We start from the raw sequence: 22,075 nt of genomic DNA, 5'->3' as shown, positions 1-22,075 counted from the left end.
AAATAAAATAATTTTAGCAGTATTGAATTACAAAAGAGCATGCTGGAACATTGAATAACTTAGGAAGTAATATGTTTGTGTAGGTACATTTTAAATTCAGGCCACGATCACAGCAGGCAGTTATTGATAGACATTCTCGGTTTCAGAGTGAGTCTGTGAAGAAATCTTTCAGATGTTTTGATGTTTCCTAGAAGCGAATACCCAACAGAAACAGAAAATTACAGATTCTTAATGTATCTGGTGTTTTCTGTTATATAAGACTCAGTAGGGTTCATAGGTACACAAGTATGGATTGTATGCCACGGGCTCCCTGATGTCAGTTCAGGATCACTATTTCCCAAAATATAATGCCATTTAAGTACAAAATTAATGACACCCTCAGAAAAGGGATGATTACTGACAAACACTGAAGCAGCTCTGCCTATCTATGGATACACTGAAAGAGGTAAAGAAGAAAATAATGTCTCTTTATTTTGTTCAAAAGGTCCAGCTGCCTAACATTACAAATTGATTTTGAAATATTTTAGCTCTGAATGCCTTTATTTATAAGTTTTAAATCATAAGGGGCCCTTTTAATAAACCATGCTAAGTGCTAATCTTGCTTAATGCGGGGAAAAATGTCTAACACAGGACATGTTAAATTGTCCTGCATTAATTTTGGCAACAGTGAGCAGTAATCACACTTTTTTTTTTAGCAGGGAGCATGTCCTAGGCGGAGAATGGGCGGGCAATGGGCATGGAAGCATAAACCAGTTAGCATGCTAACATTACCGCGTGCTAACTGGTTTATATATGCTTAACACAGTAACCTTTAGTGCCTCCCATGTGCTAATGCTAACATTAGAGCATGGCCTAAAAAAAAAGTTGAAAATGACAATTATAAGACCACAGTACTCAAATCTAGAATAACAGCCCACCTTTTTGAGGCTGCATTTAACTCCTAACTCCTATTCACCTGTTCAGTGCCCAAGTCTGTTTTAATCATTCCCACAATAAGTAATTCCCTAATCCATTATTTTTCCGTGTGTTTGTCTTAAATAGATTGTAAGCTCTATCACCAGGAACTGTCTTGTATGTGTTTCGTGTACATGTTGTATACGTCTAGTAGCGCTATAGAAATGACAAGTAGTGGTAGTAGTAAATGGCCTTAGTGCGGAAATGTCTCATATTATCACTCACTGAGGTCATTTTCTACCACAGTTTAGTAAGAGAGCACTTAAGCCACCTAAATTTAAAATGGCTTAAAAGGAGACAAGGCCAAAGATAGGACCAGAGTAGGGAAATTAAGTTTAACACTCAACACTGGTTTCCAACACTGGAGGCATAATTTAAATGCTTGGAGTTAAATGTCCCTATACTTGACTTCATTTCACGCTCTTCAGTTCAAGGCATCGAAAGATAAAGCTAGGTGCCTGTATTCAGAAAAAACAAAAATGTAGGTGCATTTAGTCTCTGAATATAGACACCTGTCATTAGTACCTAAGGGGTCCTTTTATTAAGGTGCACCAAAAAGTGGCCTGCGCTGGTGAAGACACATGTATTGGACTCGCACAGGTTCATTTTTCAGCACACTTGCAAAAAAAGCCTTTGGGGGGGGGGGGGGGGGGGGATGAAAATGGACATGCAGCAAAATGAAAATTGACCAGGTTCAATTGGGCCTGAGACCTTCCCACCACCCATTGACTTAGCAGCAGGGCTTTTTTTGAGGGGGTACTTGGGGGTACTGAGTACCAGCACCTTTTCCAATGTCTTCTAAAATTGACCCATTGTCCCCAAGTTTTAATGAAAGAGCTCACGCTCTAAACACCAATTCTGCCTTGTCATAGACTCTGTGACTGGTTGTAGGGAGCCTGGCTATTGTGGGGTGGGTCCCTCAGTGATCACCCCACCCCTGAAGGGTGGCCTGGCATTTGAGTACCGGCACCTTTTTCGCTATGAAAAAACACACTGCTTAGCAGTAAGGTCTCATGCGTTAACTGGGCAGTAATCATCAGCGCATGTACAATGCCAATTACCGCCCGGTTAGTGCCGCGTGCTGGAAAATTTCTGGCACGCCTACTGGACGCGCATACAAAATGGAATTGCCGCCCATGCCATGCGGTAGTTCCAAATTGGCGCACATTGGGCACGCGTAGGCGCTTACGTGGCTTGGTAAAAGGGCCCCTAAATAAGCCCCTGGTTGGTGGCTTGTGTTGTTACTCAGATAAGTGCCTTTGAATAGCAGTCTCTACATGTTAAACATTGGCACTTGCATGTGTAAATTTGCAGTTTTACAAATGAAAACATCAAGGAAAAGACAAAGACTTTGGCTAGAAAATGCTCAAATTTAGATTTTAGAGGTAGCTTTAAACACCAGAGAAGTAAACACAATTGCCTATCAATCTCTTGCAAACTCAAGGCCTGAAGACAGTTTAACTGACAGACATACCTCAGAGCAGGTATAAATTCCAGCATCTATATTTAATATGTGTATTCCTGTTGTAAAATTGGAAATATGTACATACTTCTCAGGCCCATCCAGACCATGCCCTGAACCTGCATCTTTGAAAACTGTGCGCGCACTACAGACATATGGAATTTAAATAGTATCTTTTGTAAAATCACCACTTTGATGTGTTGTGTCATTTACACATGAAAATCTACTACACAAGTAAATACGTTCATGATAAGGTTCACAAGATTAAACTTAAATTCTCAACCAGGTCACCTCCACCTCTCCTTCCCTTAGTCCATTCTCTCAACCCTCCAACCCCTGCCCCCTTTTCTTCCTTTTCTGAAATCACTGAAGAGGAAACTACACATCTTCTTTCCTCCTCGAAACTAACTTCCTGTTCCTCTGATCCTATTCCCACCCATCTACTTAACACTGTCTCTCCTACTGCCATCCCTTTTATCTGTCATATCCTCAATCTTTCACTTTCCACTGTGACTGTTCTTAATGCCTTCAAACATGCTGTAGTCACACCACTCCTTAAAAAACCTTCATTGGACCCTACCTGTCCTTCCAACTATCGCCCCATCTCCCTCCTCCCTTTCCTATCCAAGATACTTGAACATGCTGTTCACCGCCGTTGCCTTGACTTTCTTTCATCTCAAGCTATTCTTGATCCACTTCAATCTGGCTTCCGCCCCTTCATTCAACTGAAAAAGCGCTTGCTAAAGTCTCCAATGATCTGTTCCTGGCCAGATCCAAAGGTCTCTATTCTATCCTCATCCTTCTCGATCTATCTGCTGCTTTTGACACTGTTGATCACAGCCTGCTCCTTGATACGCTGTCCTCACTTGGATTTCAGGACTCTGTTCTTTCCTGGTTTTCTTCTTATCTCACCCAGCGTACCTTTAGTATATACTCTAGTGGATCCTCCTCTACTTCTATCCCACTGTCAGTTGGTGTACCTCAGGGATCTGTCCTGCGACCTCTTCTTTTCTCCATCTATACTTCTTCCCTTGGTACTCTGATCTCATTCCATGGTTTTCAATATCATCTTTACACTGATGACTCCCAGATCTACCGCTCCACACCAGAAATCTCAGCCGAAATCCAGGCCAAAGTATCAGCCTGCCTGTCTGACATTGATGCCTGGATGTCTCAGCACCATCTGAAACTAAACATGACCAAGACTGAGCTTCTTATCTTTCCCCCTAAACCAACCTCTCCTCCTCCCCCATTCTCTATTTCTGTGGATAACACTCTCATCCTTCCTGTCTCATCATCTTGTAACCTTGGGGTCATCTTCGATTCCGCCCTCTCCTTCTCTGCACATATTCAGCAGACTGCTAAAACCTGTCGTTTCTTTCTCTATAATATCAGCAAAATTCGCCCTTTCCTTTCTGAGCACACTACCAGAACCCTCATCCACACTCTTATCACCTCTCGCTTAGACTATTGCAACTTGCTTCTCACAGGTCTCCCACTTAGCCATCTCTCTCCTCTTCAATCTGTTCAAAATTCTGCTGCACGACTAATATTCCGCTAGTGTCGTTATGCTCATATTAGCCCTCTCCTCTAGTCACTTCACTGGCTTCCTATCCATTTCCGCATGCAGTTCAAACTCCTCTTATTGACCTATAAGTGCATTCACTCTGCAGCTCCTCAGTACCTCTCCACTCTCATCTCTCCCTACATTCCTCCCCGGGAACTCCATTCACTGGGTAAATCTCTGCACCATTCTCCTCCACTGCTAACTCCAAACTCCGTTCCTTTTATCTTGCTGCACCATATGCCTGGAATAGACTTCCTGAGCTGGTACGTCAAGCTCCATCTCTGGCCGTCTTCAAATCTAAGCTAAAAGCCCACCTTTTTGATGCTGCTTTTAACTCCTAACCCTTTTTCACTTGTTCAGAACCCTTATTTTATCACCCTCACTTTAATATTCCCTTATCTCTTGTTTGTCCTGTTTGTCTGTCCTAATTAGATTGTAAGCTCTGTCGAGCAGGGACTGTCTCTTCATGTTCAAATGTACAGCGCTGTGTATGTCTAGTAGTGCTATAGAGATGATAAGTAGTAGTAGTATATGCCACACAGGCCTTCAAATATTACCTCCTATGTGTGGGTCCCATTTTTAGCTGACCCAAAACATGCTTGCTGGACCTAACAGCCAACATTTGAGAAGTGGTTGACCAGGCTTGTCCAACTTAGGCCAGGGAGCCAGAACCCAGACCACCAAATACTTTTTTTCTGGCTCTCGGAAGCTTGGCAGTTCTTATGCTGCTTACAGTGGAATTCCTGCTTCCCCTCCACGCATTGGCTCTCTGTAAGGATGAGCCACTCAGTGCCTGACATTCAGGCTGATCTCGCGGTTTCAAGTCTCGTGAGACTTGAAACCATGAAGCCAACCCAAACTTCTGGAACTGAGTGGCTCAAGCCTGCAGAGAGACAAGTCATGGCGGGGAAGCAGGAATCTCGCTGTTTCTTCTGCAGCTGAAGCCAGATAAGAGAAAAGAAAATGAGTGAAGGTTGGAGTTGGTGAGGGGGGGTACATAAGTGAGAGAGACTGGGTGAAGGCTGGTTGGGCTACCTGAGCAAGAGTGAGACTGGGTAAAAGCTGGGAGGGGATGATGCACCATCATATTTTGCTACATGCAGCAAAATATGACTGTGCATGTTTTGACCCTCCGAGTGTTACAGAATATAAAATGTGCCCTCCCCTCTTGAAAAAGGATGGGCAAGCCTTTGGTAAACCCTTGGGTGCATCCAACCTTTCTACTTTTAATGAGTGATTTGGGGAGAGGGAGAGGACGGAAAGAGGCAAACTGTCAATTTTCATGCAGGGAATGCATGGATGAGTAATCCAGAGCTGTCTAGAAGATCACATTTTCGACTGGCTCTCTGTTGCTCTCTTCAGTTTATTTTTCATGCTCCAGGAAGTAGCAGCTGTTTCCTGAAATGTCACCTTAAGAAAACAGCTGCCTGTAATGTTTTTCTTCCAAGCACTCCCCATAGCCTCTTTGTAATGGCATTAGCCTGCTTACTACAATCACAATAGCTTCTTTTTAGGGATGAGAAAGCACTTCAGCAAGGTATTCAGCTTCCTGCATTTCAATTCTTTGTAGGCAATTAAAGCTATGTATTTGTTTTATAAATGAGTACAGAGGTCTGCATGTTCTCAAACAAATGGGATAATAAGTAAGAATAGAAGGTTCCCTGAAGTGAAAAGGAGAGAATGCTTTATCAATTAAAAGTACAGCATAGGGTTATTTTATAAAGACATTTTTTTGCACACATGTGGCAATATATAACCATAAAGAACTATATTCAGTAAAAACCTGCCTGGAGCGCTAGTCTATAAATGGCACTCTGAATTGTGTGCTGTTTGTAGACTAGCACTTAGTGCTGGAATCTACACCTAAAGGATTTACACCAAATGAAACCTGGTGTAAGACCAGTGCTCTAACCACTAGGCCACTTGGCCACTCCTCCACTGTACTCCACTCCCTTGAAATTTGGCCATCCCTGTGGGGGGCAGTTGAGGACGTCCAAAATGTTTGAAAGAAGGACGTCCACAGCTTCGTTATGCCTCTGCTGACACATACATACCTCCTCCCCCCCAGGGACCTGCCTACTGCCCCCCCCCCCCCCCCCACAGGGATGGCCAAATTTCAAGAGAGTGGAAGAGTGGCCTAGTGGTTAGAGCACTGGTCTTGTAATCTAGAGGTGGCTGGTTTAAATCCCACTGCTACTACTTGTGATCCAAAATCCAAATAAAAAGGGTATTAGAAGCATAGCAAAGGCATGGCTGTTCTTCTCACAGAAACATTTGGGACGTCCTCAGAGGCATAGCAAAGGACATATTCTAAAAAGACAAACATTTTTGAAGTTGTTTTTTTTCAGGTTAGTGACTACTGGAGAAGTCAGGGGAGATCATCCTCGATTCCCTCCAGTGGTCATCTGGTCATTTCGGGCACCTGTCTGATGGTTGGTCGTAAAACAAAATGGACCAAGTAAAGTCGGCCAAATGCTCGTCAGGGCCGCCCTTCTTTTTTCCATTATCGGCCGAGGGCAGCTATCTCTTAACCACGCCCCGTCCTGCCTTTGCTACCCTGTCGACACGGCCCCTTGAACTTTTACCATCCCCACGACGGAAAGAAGTTGAAGCTGGCCAAAATCGGCTTTCGATTATGCCGATTTGGCTGGCATTGGGAGAAGAGCGGCCATCTCCCGATTTGTGTCAGAAGATAGCCGCCCTTCTCTTTCAAAAATAAGCAGGATGGTAACCCTAGCCTCGTACCCTCACCCTCTTTGTGAGTGCTGTTAATATGGATCATGCTGGACATGAACCATAGAACAGGTTGAAATGTAGCCTGTATAGTTGTGCATTGACAGTATACTCTTGTCCATCACTTAAAGAAATATCAAAGGTAGTTATAAAAATACATTTTCAATAAATTTTAATTTTTAAAAAATTAATTTCCTGCCGAATATCTTTAGGCAGGTTATTCCATAATGTAGGTGCTAACCAGGAACAAGCACTTGACTGAGTAGAGTCCCAATGAGCTCTAGAAACATGGGGCATCATCATCATCCTAAAATCATGAAGGGACCTCAGTGTCCTAGCTGGAGTGTATGGAATAGCTAACCTACTCGAATAGGAAGGAGAGCAGTCATAATATGCTCTATGTGCTAAAATTAAATTCTTAAAAAGAATGCAAAAACAAACTGGCAATCAATGATATTTCAAAAACAGCAGAGTGACATGATCAAATTTTCTAAAATTACCAAGGATTCTCAAAGCCGCATTCTGCAGCATCTGTAAATGCTTACTTCTAGAAGTAGAAACACCAGCATAGACTATATTACAATAGTCTAGCCGAGAAACTAACAAAGCATGCAAAAATGTATGTAAGGCTGCGTCATCAAAATAAAGTTTAAATAGCTGGTAATAACCGCAATACAAAAAAAGCCCTTTTTTTTAACAATGATGAAATTTGCTCCTGAAAATACAACTTATAATCAAAAATGATCCCCAAATAACAAAAGCTGTCCACCATTGGTAACTTATTTTCAGTCTGGAACCATTCTGTTTCTAAAATGCTGGTTTATAAACGTCTTGATCATGAATACATCATCTAAAATAAAGGCCTTTATGCACAAACATTTACTCATGTGATTTTTGCCACTTATGCAAGTATCTTGTCAAAACACAAAGGTGTCTGTGGGGCTCATTTTTGAAAGAGAAAAACATTTAAAAAGTGACTTAAGCAACATTTGGACGTTTTGCTTGCCAGAACATTCAAATCGCTATCTGAAACCTATTTTGCAGATGTTTATCTAAGCAGTTCGTCTAAAGTGCTGCGTATGTCTAGTAGCATTATAGAAGTGATAAGTGATAGTAGTAGTAGTAGTAGTACAGTGCATCCAAAACACATGGGAGCATGTCAGGGGCACGATTCGGGCAGTTCCAACACTTGGACGTTTTTCTGCATTAATGGAACAAAACCAAAACATCCAGGACTAAATCTAAGACATTTTGAGCTAGACCTGTGTTAATAATAACTAAACCAAAAAAGTGCTCTAAATGGCCAGATGACCATTAGAGTAAGAAGGAATAACCCCCCTTACTCCCCAGTGGTGACTGACTCCCTCCCCACCAAAGATGTGAAAGGAACAGTACATACCAGCCCTTATGACAACCTTAGATGTTATGACTAGTCCTATTAGAGCAGCAAGCAGGTCCCTGGGGTACTCTAGTGGACAGTGCAATGTACTATGGAGAAGGGGATCCAGGCCCATAATCCACTCTAACTAATACGCTTGTGGTGGGAAGTGTCAACCCCCAAAACCCACCAAAAACCTACTGTACCAACATATAGGTAACACCTGCAGACACAAGGGCTATTATAGTGGTGTACAGTTGTGTATAGTAGGATTTTGGTGGGTTTTGGAGGGCTCACCATACAATGTAAGGGAGTAATGGTGAGATGTATACCTGGGAGCTTGACCCGTAGGGTGCCCCACTGCTATGTTGGAATGTCTGTGTGGCCAGTCTACTAAGAATGTTGTCTCCTCCTATATCCCAAAGGCTTGTTTTTGTGCATTTTTCAGTTGGACTTTTATTTTTTTCAAAAATGGACTAAAAAGACAAATGCACAGAGCACAAAAACATCTAACAAGAGGCCATTAAAAAAAGAAAGAAAGAAAGACATTTTGTTGTTTCGAAAATCGCCATATTCGCCATATGGATTCTGGACATTTTGAGCAAAACGTCTACAGTTGGACTTAGCCATCATATCGAAAAAGTCCATCTGTGTTATCTATGTAAAATAATGCCTAAGTATGTGCCTGCTTTGTTTCTTAACCTATCTGCTCTGTTAAAAAAAATTACACTTCACTAATGGCTATTTTGAGGTTTTTGCACCAGGTTTTTGCACAAATTAAATGGCACTGGAGGTATTTTTTTGAGAGTTTGGTTAATATAAAATTAAATCCAAATGTTGCCATTCAGCTTTACTATTTTATTTTCTCTTGTGGCACTATACAGGTATAAACTCTGCAGCTGGCAAGGTCATTCAGCAAACAAACTTTATATTGTTGTGTACTTCTGTCGTTCTACAAAGAGCATTACACAATGAATTATTCCATGTAAATTAACATTTTGAAGTTCCTTATTTCTCCAAGGGAGCAGTGTATTGAGAATATGACAGAGAGAGGCATTGGACTTGAGTACTGTTATGTAGCAATATAGATTACATAATGGTTATTCTTGGGTGTTCTTTTACTAAGCTGTGTTAAGCAGCTAATGCAGGTTTTACCTCATGGTAGACCTTAGAACAGGCCCATGCTAATGTCTTCTGCATTTAAAAAGAGCATACAGGGGCCCTTTTACAAAGCATCAGTAAGCCCAACATGGGCTTACTGCACATTATCTTGGAACTACCTCTGGCCCAACGTGGCCTGCCGGCGGTAGTTCTGGCTCGAGTGAGCGCCATTTTCAGCATGCCAGAAAATATTTTTTAATTTAATAGCGTGGCGCTAACCTGGTGGTAATTGGGAATTGCCACATACTGCCCGTTTACCGCGTGGTTACCGCAGGAGCCTTTACCTCCAGCACAATGGGTGCTTCCCCGCACAGGGCCATATGGTAAGAGTACTTTTACCACATGGCCTTTTTTTTTAGGGACTTTTTACCCACTGCAGTAAAAAGGGCTCTGGCGCATGGGAAAAATGGCCCTTCTACCACAGGGCCCTTTTTCCTGCAGCTTAGTAAGGACCTCAGTGTGGTAAACATAAATGCCTGGTCTCTGCAACACAACAGAACTAAAGAATGTAATGGACATAACACAACTCTTCCGTTGTACAATTCCCTAGTGTGGCTGTGCCACATGAATTTTATCTTACCACAACATCACTTTGTATTTGTTTACACTGGAGTCTGTAACGCCTCTCTGGTACTATGTAAGCCACATTGAGCCTACAAATAGGTGGGGAAATGTGGGATATAAATGTAACAAATAAATAAATAAATAAAATAAAAATTCTACATTAGCTGCCTAAGGTGGGAGTAGGCATTTTCATGTTCCTGGAGGATTTACAATCTAAGTGGGCCTTTTACAAAGGATTGTTAGCATTTTTAGCACACGCTAAAAACAAGTGTGCGCTAAACATTAGAGACGCCCATATATTCCTATTATCACACTAATAATTAGCGTGTACTAAAAATGCTACTGTGCCTTTATGAAAGACCTCCTAAGTTTGCATCTGAGGCAAAGGAAGGTTAAGATCACAAGGAGCTACAGTGGAGCTTGAATTGGGTTTCCTGGTTCTCTGCTTGCTGCTCCAACCATAAGATTACACTGCTGGTATCCTTGGTATTTGAACAGAACCTTAACCTGCTAATGCCTCTACACTTACATAATATACAGTCTTTTTTTTATGGGTCATAGAATTTGATTTTTCCAGATGAAGCTAACACTACACAGTAGAAGAGGAAATTGTTTCCTGCTGTGCATCAGGAAGTCTTATCGCTGTGATTAATCATGTTTTTTATGTTCCTGAACAGCTACAATTTATCTTAGACGCTAAAACGTTTGTTGGCCCTATTACAATTAGTTGGTGTGAGTTGACTTTTCTGTTATATATAAATAGATAGTTGAGTGTGTTCCATGCCTATATTTTTTTCATTGACGGCATTTTTCCTGGTTTTACATATTTTTACTTTTTCCTTAGTTCTTGTACCCCCATTTTGGGTGGTTTTCTTTCATTGAAATGTTGCCATTGTCTGCCTGACTCATTTACAAGCAGGTGGATTACGTGTAAATTCTGTTTTCAAATGATCATAAGCCAACACAACAAAGTACACGTGATTGATACTGAAACCGATCTCAATGTGAGACGAAATACTGCTTGTTTATTTAATGCATTCTTGAATCCCACTGTTAATCAAAAACAAGTTTCGGTCCAAAGTGGCTTACAATTTACATATTAGGTGAGGATCACAATAGTATTTCCATTTTTACATGATAGGTATGGTAGCCGTGTTAGTCCACTCTTAAGATTATCAATAGAAATCAAACAAAATAAAAAATGGAAAAGGGCAACCTTCGAAAGCTAATCAAGAAATGTATTAAGTTATGTCCAATAAAAAAGGTATCATCTTATTTTCAATCAATGAATAATATTAAGACTAAAAAGTGAAAAAAAAAGAATTTTCAGAGACATGGAGGGGCATAATTGAACGAAAACGCCTATCTCCATGGGCGTTTATCTCCAAGAACGGGTCCGTGAAGGGGCGGACCGAACCGTATTTTGGGAAAAAATAGACGCCCATGTTTTATTCAACAATGTGTGAGCTGGGCGTTTTTGTTTTTCAGCGATAATGGAAAATGAAAGCGCCCAGCTCAAAAACGAATAAATCCAAGGCATTTGTTCGTGGGAGGGGCCAGGATTCGTAGTGCACTGGTCCCCCTCACATGCCAGGACACCAACCGGGCACCCTAGGGGGCACTTTTACAAAAAAAAAAAAAGGTAAAAGAGCTCCCAGGTGCATAGCACCCTTCCCTTGTGTGTTGAGCCCCCCAAATCCCCCTCAAAACACTGCCCACAAGTCTACACCATTACTATAGCCCTAAGGGGTGAAGGGGGGCACCTACATGTGGGTACAGTGGGTTTGGGGGGGTTGGACGACTAATAAGCATTAAGCAGCACAATTGTAACAGGTAGGGGGGATGGGCCTGGGTCCACCTGCCTGAAGTCCACTGCACCCCCTAACAACTCCTCCAGTGACCTGCATACTGCTGTCAGGGAGCTGGGTATGACATTTGAGGGTGAAAATAAAAAGTTGAGAAACTTCATTTTTTGTGGTGGGAGGGGGTTAGTGACCACTGGGGGAGTCAGGGGAGGTCATCCACGATTCCCTCCAGTGGTCATCTGGTCATTTAGGGCACTTTTTGGGGCCTTATTCATGAAAAAACAGGGTCCAGGAAAAGTGTCCTAAATTCTAGCTAAAAACTCATACTTTTTTCCCATTATCGGTGAAATGCGCCCATCTCTGTTCGGCAGATAACCACGCCCCAGTTCCACCTTCGCCACACCTCTGACACACCCCCATCAACTTTGTCCGCATCCGCGACGGATTGCAGTTGAAAACGTCCAAAAATCGGCTTTCGATTATACCGCTTTATTCGTTTTTGTGAGATAAACGTCCATCTCCCGATTTAGGTCGGAACTTGGGCGTTTTTCTCATTCGATTATAAGCAGGGTAGTCTGTGTTTTTGTCGGTAGGATTTTCAAAGTATTTTGAGGTTGTTAGGGCGCTGATTTATGTAGTCATCTGAGGGTTATTGCAAGGTGATTTTTAGAGGTAGGGCATTGCTGTTAGCTGTAGGTGTGGCTAAAACCATATCGATGTTTTGTGTCTCCTGATGCAGGAATTTATGCCGAAACACGGCATCATGTTGAGTCCTTTTGAATATGTACCTATGAGTTTGTCTTCTGGATAATTATCTATTTGGGACCCATTATTGGTTCTTCTAGGCCCCTTTTGTGCCAATACATTTTTGTTGCATTTTACACCTAGGTGTCTTCTTTCAAATTTAGGCTATTATAGTATTTGCTCATGCTATGTTGTGTTGACTTTTATCTGTTCTGTAGGAGTATCTTTCTCCTTGTTTAGGGTACATTTTTGAAATGATAATAAAAAATATTTTAAAGCAGTAAAGTACAGTAGAGTTGTATCTGAATGGTTAGAACAGCACTTTCAGAACCTGGGAAGCCAGCGTTCAAATTCCACTTCTTTCACTGATGTTGAGAAAACTACTTATCCCTCTGTTGCCTCACTTACAACATGTAGGGCACACATAATTAAACACAGGATTCAAAGATTGCTGGTTAATCAATCCCAGTGTAAATGTGGTCTTGTGCTGCAGCAGCCAGGAATATACATAGTAACATGGTAGATGACGGCAGAGAAAGACCTGCACAGTCCATCCAGTCTGCCCAACAAGATAAACTCATATGTGTTACTTTTTTGTGTTACCTGACCTTGATTTGTATCTGCCATTTTCAGGGCACAGACCGTAGAAGTCTGCCCAGCACTAGCCCTCCCCCCACTGGCTCTGCCACCCAATCTCCACCCAATGTCCCTGGCTGCAGTGACATAAAGATAAAAGGTCTCACGTGGAGGCCCACTAACTTTTGCAGGTTAAGACCATTTTTCCCGCATCTGGAAAATTTTCTATTTTCTCAACTAATGGCAATGCGCTAATGTTGTCATTAGCGTGTGGTCATTAAAATAAATTAGCACGTCAGCCCTTACTGACACCTATTTTGTAGGTAATAAGGGCTCACGCACTAATCCTGCACTAATCAGCATGCAGTAATGTAGCTGCACCAACCGATCAGAGCAGAAACACCTGCTCTCCGCTCCTGACATGGCCCTTCTGCGGGAAATACTAAAAAATATTTTAGCAGGCAATTCACGCACACAGATCTCAAACTTACCACAGGATGCCTGAGCCCATCCCGCAGTAAGCCATTGTAAACTGTGGTAAGTGCATGCGAGTGCTTACTGCAGCTTAGTAAAACTAGGCCAAAGAATGCTCATCACTGGCTGCCACTGCAGCCTCACCCCCTCTCAAGCCTGAGGCAGGCGCTTTGGCGCCGAAACACGGACCGTGTTGGGTCCTTGATATTGATATGAATATTCTGAATAAACTGTTTTTTGATATTATCTCCCTATTGGTTTGCGCATTTGTCAGCCTCTACTTTTGCTGTTTTGCTTAGTAATAAAAGTACCCCATAACTGCCATGTCCTTGCCTGTAGCCCCAATCCATGTTGTTAGTGGACATGCCCTTCACCCTCCACCCCCAATCCATTCAAACTAGAAGACCCCCCCCCCCCCTGTAAACTCCATGCCTTGGTCCACATTTAAATTAGAAGACCCACCCCACAAACCTCTACTATTTGGCAGCCTGAGCCCTAGCCATAGTACCACAAGGTAGGTTAAGGGTCAGTAGAGAGCCAATGGGCAGGAGTAAGGAGTGATTTCTACTCCCTTCTCCGACTACCAGTGCCTTTTTTGAGGGGGTACTCGGGGGGTACTGAGTACCGGCACCTTTCCATTGTCTGTTAAAATTGACCCATGGACCACAAGTTTTAAATGAAAGAGCTCAGGCTCTACCCACCAATTCTGCCTTGTCATAGATTCTGTGACTGGTTGCAGGGGACTTGGCTATTGTGGGGTGGATCCCTCAGTGATCACCCCGCCCCTGAAGGGTGTGGCCTTGCATTTGAGTACTGGCACCTTTTTGCTAGGAAAAATTGCACCACCGACTATCAACCAAGGGCACTCTGATAACTGGCAGGGGTGGAGAAATAAGGGGTGAGAGTGAGTCCAAGGATTTTCTATCTGTGAATGGATCAGGGAATATGAGGTTTGATGGGGGGGAGGGTCGTCTGTGGATTGGGGGTATACTAATTTTGAAGGTAGCAAGGTTCCGCGTTAGGAGTTACGGATCAAGAAAGGGATCTGGGTGTCGTCGTCGATGATGCGCTGAAACCTTCTGCTCAGTGTGCTGCTGCGGCTAGGAAAGCGAATAGAATGTTGGGTGTTATTAAGAAGGGTATGGAGTCCAGGTGTGCGGATGTTATAATGCCGTTGTATCGCTCCATGGTGCGACCGCACCTGGAGTATTGTGTTCAGTACTGGTCTCCGTATCTCAAAAAAGATATAGTAGAATTGGAAAAGGTACAGCGAAGGGCGACGAAAATGATAGTGGGGATGGGACGACTTTCCTATGAAGAGAGGCTGAGAAGGCTAGGGCTTTTCAGCTTGGAGAAGAGACGGCTGAGGGGAGATATGATAGAAGTGTATAAAATAATGAGTGGAATGGATCGGGTGGATGTGAAGCGACTGTTCACGCTATCCAAAAATACTAGGACTAGAGGGCATGAGTTGAAGCTACAGTGTGGTAAATTTAAAACGAATCGGAGAAAATTTTTCTTCACCCAACGTGTAATTAGACTCTGGAATTCATTGCCGGAGAACGTGGTACGGGCGGTTAGCTTGACGGAGTTTAAAAAGGGGTTAGATAGATTCCTAAAGGACAAGTCCATAGACCGCTATTAAATGGACTGGAAAAATTCCTCATTTTTAGGTACAACTTGTCTGGAATGTTTTTACGTTTGGGGAGCGTGCCAGGTGCCCTTGACCTGGATTGGCCACTGTCGGTGACAGGATGCTGGGCTAGATGGACCTTTGGTCTTTCCCAGTATGGCACTACTTATGTACTTATGTACTTATGGGTATGGGGAGCAGTGTGGCAGACCAGTAAGGAGGTCTATCATTCTTTATTGGCATGTAGAAGACTATTTTACAGAAAACCTCAGCTCATTTCTGAGCATCTCTGGGAGCATCCGCATACGGTTCAAACTTCTCCTTTTGACCTACAAGTGCATCCACTCCGCAGCTCCTCAGTACCTTTCCGCTCTCATCTCTCCTCCCCGTGAACTCCGTTCGCTGGGTAAATGTCTCCTGTCTCCTGTCGTCCCCCTTCTCCCCCACTGCTAACTCCCGGCTCCGTTCCTTCTATCTCGCTGCTCCCTATGCCTGGAATAGACTCCCTGAGCCAGTACGTCAGGCTCAGTCTCTGGCTGTCTTCAAATCTAGGCTTAAAGCCCACCTGTTTGCTACTGCTTTCGACTCCTAACCATGACTCTCTTACTCAACACCCTCACTTATCACCCCTACCACTGCAATTTCCCCACCCCTAGCTGTCTGTTCGTCTGTCCAATTTAGATTGTAAGCTCTGTTAAGCAGGGACTGTCTTTTCATGTTAATTTGTACAGCGCTGCATAAGTCTAGTAGCGCTATAGAAATGTTTAATAGTAGTAGTAGTAACATCAGCTCTGGCATAAGTGGCCGATGCTCCCAGGATAAAATTCCTCTTAAGGTGTTCTTGGCTTTGAATGAAGAGCACAGCTTTCAAAGTTAATGTAAGTTGGGTTATTCACTTTACAAGAATAATAAGCTGCCATCATGCATTTGCATACTTTGAAGTGCATTCGTTAATGTGCGTAATAGTAAAAAAAAAAATATCACATTAAGCTGCCATAATGCAACTTTGTAAATTTAGACTGTAAACCATCTGGAGCAAAGAACTACCAGATGTATATGTAACTTGTCTTCAGCTCAAGTTTGGAAAGGAGAATAATTCAATCTAAATTTAATCTGTGATGCCAGCTAATGATCAAGAAGTCCATCTACTGTGCCCTTTTCCCTTTTTGCCGTAGGACTATGACTTAGGGGCATTTTGCAAAGCTGTTTAATGCAGCATAAAATGACGATTCTAAGGGAACGGTACAGTTTAGGGGGGTGGAAAACTTTTGTGCCCCAAAGAGGAGCAGGACTTGGGTGTGATTGTATGTGATGATCTTAAGGCGGCCAAACAGTGAAAGCTAGAAGGATGTGTGGGTACATAGGGAGAGGGATGACCAGTAGGAAAAAAGGAGATGATGATGCCCCTGTATAAGACTCTGGTGAGACCTCATTTAGGGGTTCTTTTACAAAGGTGCACTGAAAAATGGCTTGCGGTAGTGTAGGCACGGGTTTTGGGCACGCGCTGATCCATTTTTTAGCGCACCTGTAAAAAAGGCCTTTTTTAAAATTTGTGCCGAAAATGGACTTGCGGCAAAATGAAAATTTCCGCGTGTCCATTTTGGATCTGAGACCTTACCGCCAGCCATTGACCTACCGGTAAGGTGGTAACCGGATGGTAATGAGCTATGCATGCCCAAAAATAAAAAATATTTTTCAGATGCGCGTAACGCACACGCGCCAAAAATGAAATTACCGCAAGAGCCACACGGTAGTCAGGCGGTAACTCCATTTTGGCATGCGTTGGACGCACGTAGACGCTTACGCGGCTTAGTAAAAGGACCCCTTAGAATACTGTGTACAATTCTGGAGACCACACCTTCTAAAAGATATAAAAAGGATGGAGTCTGTCCAGAGGGTAGCTACTAAAATGGTCAGTTGTCTTCGTCATAAAACGTTTGGGGACAGACTTAAAGATTCCAATATGTATACTTCAGAAGAAAGGAGGGAGAGAGAAGCTATCATAGAAACATTTAAATGCTTATGTGGCATAAATGCACAGGAGTCGAAGAAGGGGGCACAGGATGAAGGTGAAAGGGGACAGACTCAGAAGTAACCTGAGGAAATATTTCTTCACGGAAAGGGTGATGAAGTCATGGAACAGCCTTCCAGTGGAGGTGGTGGAGATGAAAAAGGTATCTGAATTCAAGAAATTTGGGACAAGTACATAGGATCTCTAAGTGAGTGGAAGGCATAGCAGATAGCATAGATGGGCAGACTGAATAAGCCATATGATCTTTATCTGCCTTCATTTTTCAATGTTTCTATGAACCACGGGATGCACTCAGGCATCCTGTGGTAACTGCCAAATCTGCATGCACTAACTGATACTAAAAAAGTATTTAAAATTTGTTGTGGAAGGGCGTGTTTGGGAGCAGAAAGTGGACATTCCTGCACTAACCAGTTAGCGCAGCTACATTAGCACACGCTAACTGGTTAGTGCATGGATACCACACGGGCCCTTACCAACTACAAAATGGGTGGCAGTAAGGGCTCATGTGGTAAATTTTCTTAATTGCTGTGCACTAATGGCAACATTCACACATGGCCATTTTTATGGCTGTGGTAAAAATGGCCTAAATTCAGAGGAAAAAATTTGCATAAGGGCAAGCTAAGGCCACTTTTTACAACAGCCAGGGCTGGCTTAACTATTTGACCAAGTGAAGCTCTGGCCCAGGGTGCTGGCAATTAAGGGTGCCAGAAATATCCAGCCTCTGACCTTACCTGGTCTGCAGGTTAAGCCTTTTCTTCCCCTCCCCCTGTGTCCTACCTCCTCTTTTTGTGGTGCTAGTGTGGCCAATCCCTCTGCCAGTATTTCGTTGGGCAGCCGAACATCGACTGGACTTATCATCAAGTTCATGATTCTGCTTCAAATACATTTCACACACTGTATATTAGACTGACCCCTGAACAGTGGCATACCAAGGGGGGGCGGTGGGTGCGGTCCGCCCCGGGTGCACGCCGCTGGGGGGGGGGGGGTGCCGTGTGCCTGTCCGCTACGTTCGTTCTGTGCTCCCTCTGCCCCAGAACATTACTTCCTGTTCCGGGGCAGAGGGAGCATGGAAACAAACAAAGCTGACAGGTGTGCGGCCCCCCCCCCCCCTGCGGCGTGCACCCGGGGGGGGGGGTCTTTCGCTGGGGGGGTGTCATTTTGCCGGGGGGGTCACGCTGCACCCAGGGGGGGCGCTGCACCCGGGGGGTGGGGTGCATCGACAATCTGCCCCAGGTGTCAGCCCCCCTAGGAACGCCACTGCTCCTGAAGCAGGCTCTGTGACACCAAAACAAGGCTGTGTCAGGTCTCTGAATAAAGTACACTTGTCTTCGCCGGTCTTGAAAGCCCTTTCTGTTTTTTTGTGGGTTTTTTTTTTTTTTTTTTTGCTGCTTCCTCCTCTGATGCAATTTCCTGTGGATGGGACATGGCAGAGGGAAGACCCAGGGCCTGGCCAAAGGCAGCCTGTCATGCTGCTGCTGCTGCCGACAATAGATGTAGATGTTACAGAATCATGGGGGAGGGAGAGAAGTGAGGGAGCATTGCCGGACTCACAGGAAGGGGGACAGATGAGAGGGAGAGACTGGGCCCGGGGGGGGGGGGGGGGGGGGGAGATGCTGAACCTGTGGGAAGAGGGTGAGCTGAAAATGATGTAATGGGGGAGGGGGCTGCCAAAGCAAGTTGTCTTAGGGTGCCACTTTCTCTTGAGCAAGCCCTGACCACTGCTAAATAAAAAGCCCCATTTGTTTGCCATTGCTCTCTTCTCTGGCACTAACGCTCTCTTGTGTTTATACCATTCTTTCTAGAATCCCAGTACAGTTTTCTTTCCTTATCTATTAGGAAACCCTTACATAAAATCCCTCCAACATCCTGTCTGTGAGGAAATATTTAACTCCTGAGTCTTTCTCATTCCAGCCTCACACCATAACCCCTAGGGTAGAACCTTTCTGCTGAAAAAGGCTTGCTTTTTGTGCTTTATGTATGCATCTGGGTTATTTGAAAAATGGTCTCTTATCCTTTCCTCCTCTCGTCTTAATTCTCATCTTGTAAGTAATATAATTTCACATCTGTACTATTTTGATACAGATTGTTTTCTTTCTATGAGCATGCAACTTCCAGAACTGGACACGATTTTCCAGATACGGTCTCCTTGGTGATTGACACAAAAACATTATAACCTTTTGTTTCTGCAGTTTGTACATTTCCTTCTATGTCCAATTCCCTTTAATATCCCTTCTATTTATTCTTAGATAAACCATGTTGTGGCTGGTTTGTGCTTAGATTCAATCACAGTGGGATATAATTTGTTTGAAAAAGTCTGTCTAAAACCACATTCTTTTCTTAGCATTCAGGCTCTTCTCATTCCTTTGTACGCTTCAATCAAATTTCTCCTTAATCTCCTTTCCTAAAGTCATTATATAATACACTCCAAGCTTCTGAAATCTTTCTGAAAAGCTTTCTGTGTAGGCATTGCTTTTTAAATCCTCTGTTCACTGGCATTGCCCAATACCACACCTTTGCCAGCTTTGCGATGTCCTTCCCATTGTCCTATTGAGTGAGTTTGCAAAAGGGCCATGTTGTTTCTTCATTCGGTGGTGAGTTTTTAGTTTTAGGGGTTTTTTGGGGGGTGGGGGGAGTTGGTGTTCTTTTAAAAATATACTTACAAGTAGAGAAAACCTTGAAGGGGAAAAAAAGATTGTCTGTGATTTTAAAAATTGCTTGATCCAAATAAGAAATATAGAGGGTCTTTTACTAAGGCTCACTAGCGTTTTTAGTGTTTTTAGTGTGCACTAAAATAGATATGCGCCAAACGCTAGAGATGCCCATAGGAATACATTGGCATCTCTAGTGTTTAGCGCATGCCTATTTTTAGCACACACTAAAAACGCTAGTGTGCCTTAGTAAAAGACCCCCCATAGAGAAGGAATAACTTAGAAGGAAAACCAAGCCTATAAGAAGGGGAGAGAGATCTGTAACAACAACAGAAATAAATACAAAATATTAGGTACGTAATCAATTGAGATGCTCAGACCAACAATTTTGAGAGGCAATTCTATAAGGCTGGGGCCTAGAGGTATGTGCCATTTACTCGTGTCAAAGGCACCATTAATTGACAATTAGACACCCGTGTGCACTAGTTGGCACTATTCTGTAAGGTAGCGTGTAAGTATTATCGCGACTTACTGCAAGGAGGTGTACACATGGGTAGAGCATGGGAGCACCATGGGCATGTCTCCCGGGTACCCGCATAGAATACTCTATAATATGTGCCTCCCATGGTTCACCTACATGCACCAATTTATGACCACTATTAATATGGCATTAGAGGGTGCGCCTACACACGGGTGCATCAATACCGACCTTATGCTAGTATTCTATAATAGAACCTTGGTGCCAAGATGCCATCATAGAATTAATGTTAAGCACACGGCATTAGAATCGCCTTTGTTTTGCTTGGATATTTTTTTTCTTTTCAATAGTTTTTTTGCATTGTCTTGTTTTACATCTCATTACTACCTAACCTGCGGCAACTTAAATATCATTACATTACATTGATTCTTGTATTCCGCAACTACCCTGTGAGTTCAGTGCGGATCACAATGAAGGACAGGCATGCCTTGCAAGCGAACAATGCAAAATCTAATACAACATATCCAGCTATTAGGCTACAAATTTCTTTTAAAGAAATGTTTTTAAAAATTTCCTAAAAACAGCATAATTAGTAATTCTTCTAATATTTAATGGAATTTAATTCCAGACAGCAGGTGCCTAAAAACTACACAAAAAACTGGCCTTGGACTTAATCCTATTGGGAGTAGGATAGTGAAGTTGGAGATTATCTTGGAGGCCCTTCATTTTAGTAGCAGTTTGAACCCAATGGGACAAGTAGGCTGGAGCTAACCAATGGAAGATCTTAAAAATCATTGTGCACACCTTAAACTGAACACGTCCACTGGCAACCAATGAAGGTCTAACACCAAAGGAGTAACACTATCAGTTTTGTGAGCTTGAAAAATTTGCCGCTGTATTTTGGGATTTTTTGATAGTCTACATAAATACTATTACTGTAATCCAAGGTTGAGAGAAGTAAACTTTGAACAAGAAGTCTAAATGTATGGGTGTCCAACATATTGCAGATTTTTTTTAATAGGAGAAAAGGCTTCTTAACAAGAAGATTAACTTGTGATTCTAACATAAAAGAACCAGATAAGGTAATTCCTAGTATCTTAATATTTTCCTCAAAGACAGAATTTTTGGCTTGAGCAGACTGCTATTCCATATTTCATCTGATTGCCCTAAGAACAAAAATGTTGGCTTATCCTTGTTTAGTTTCAGAGAGCAGGAATTAATCCACATTTCATGGAGGGAGATACACAATCTTTTATCTTAGCTTCAGTTTTTTCCACTGTCTGAGCTACCAGCAACAAAATTGTTATGTCATCTGCATAACTGAAGACACTGAAGCCAGCAGAAACTAATGTCTGTCCAAGGGAAGATATCAAGATGTTGAATAACAATGGCTACAAAGGGGATCCTTATGGGTCACGACTCAGACAGGGTCTCCTTAAATTTAACATTGTAGGTTCTTGAAGTAAGGAAACCCTCGAACCAAGATAATACCCTGCCTCCAACATCAGAACTAAAACTATCTAAAATATTGAACAACAATTGATGTTCAACCAAGTCAAATGCACTTGATAAGTCAAGTTGTAAAACTATGGCCCTATGACCTTTCCCTAAGAGCATTCTACTTTCTTCTAACAATGCACCGAGTACTGTTTCTGTTCTAAAATGTTTACAGAAGCCAGACTGTGAAACATGAAGTAAATCATAGATATCCAAAAAATTAGTTAGTTTATGTGCACGAGGGGCATTTTCGAAAGAAACATCCAAGTTGCAATTTGGACGTCTTTGCAAAATGACGAAATCCGGGGGGTGAGGAAAACCGTATTTTCGAAACAAGATGGATGTCCATCTTTAATTTCAAAAATACCA

General features: G+C 42.8%; 1 protein-coding gene across 1 annotated transcript in view; it reads left to right on the top strand.

Moving 5' to 3' along the window:
• TRPM3 (transient receptor potential cation channel subfamily M member 3) overlaps positions 1 to 22,075 on the top strand; it is a 714,222-nt gene that overhangs the window by 158,787 nt on the left and 533,360 nt on the right. The gene's annotated exons all lie outside the window — the stretch shown is intronic.

Source organism: Microcaecilia unicolor, chromosome 2, assembly GCF_901765095.1.
Source record: "Microcaecilia unicolor chromosome 2, aMicUni1.1, whole genome shotgun sequence".
NCBI classification, from domain to species: domain Eukaryota; kingdom Metazoa; phylum Chordata; class Amphibia; order Gymnophiona; family Siphonopidae; genus Microcaecilia; species Microcaecilia unicolor.
The sequence above is the reverse complement of the archived record's forward strand: the minus strand, read 5'-3'. Positions and strand labels throughout refer to the sequence as shown.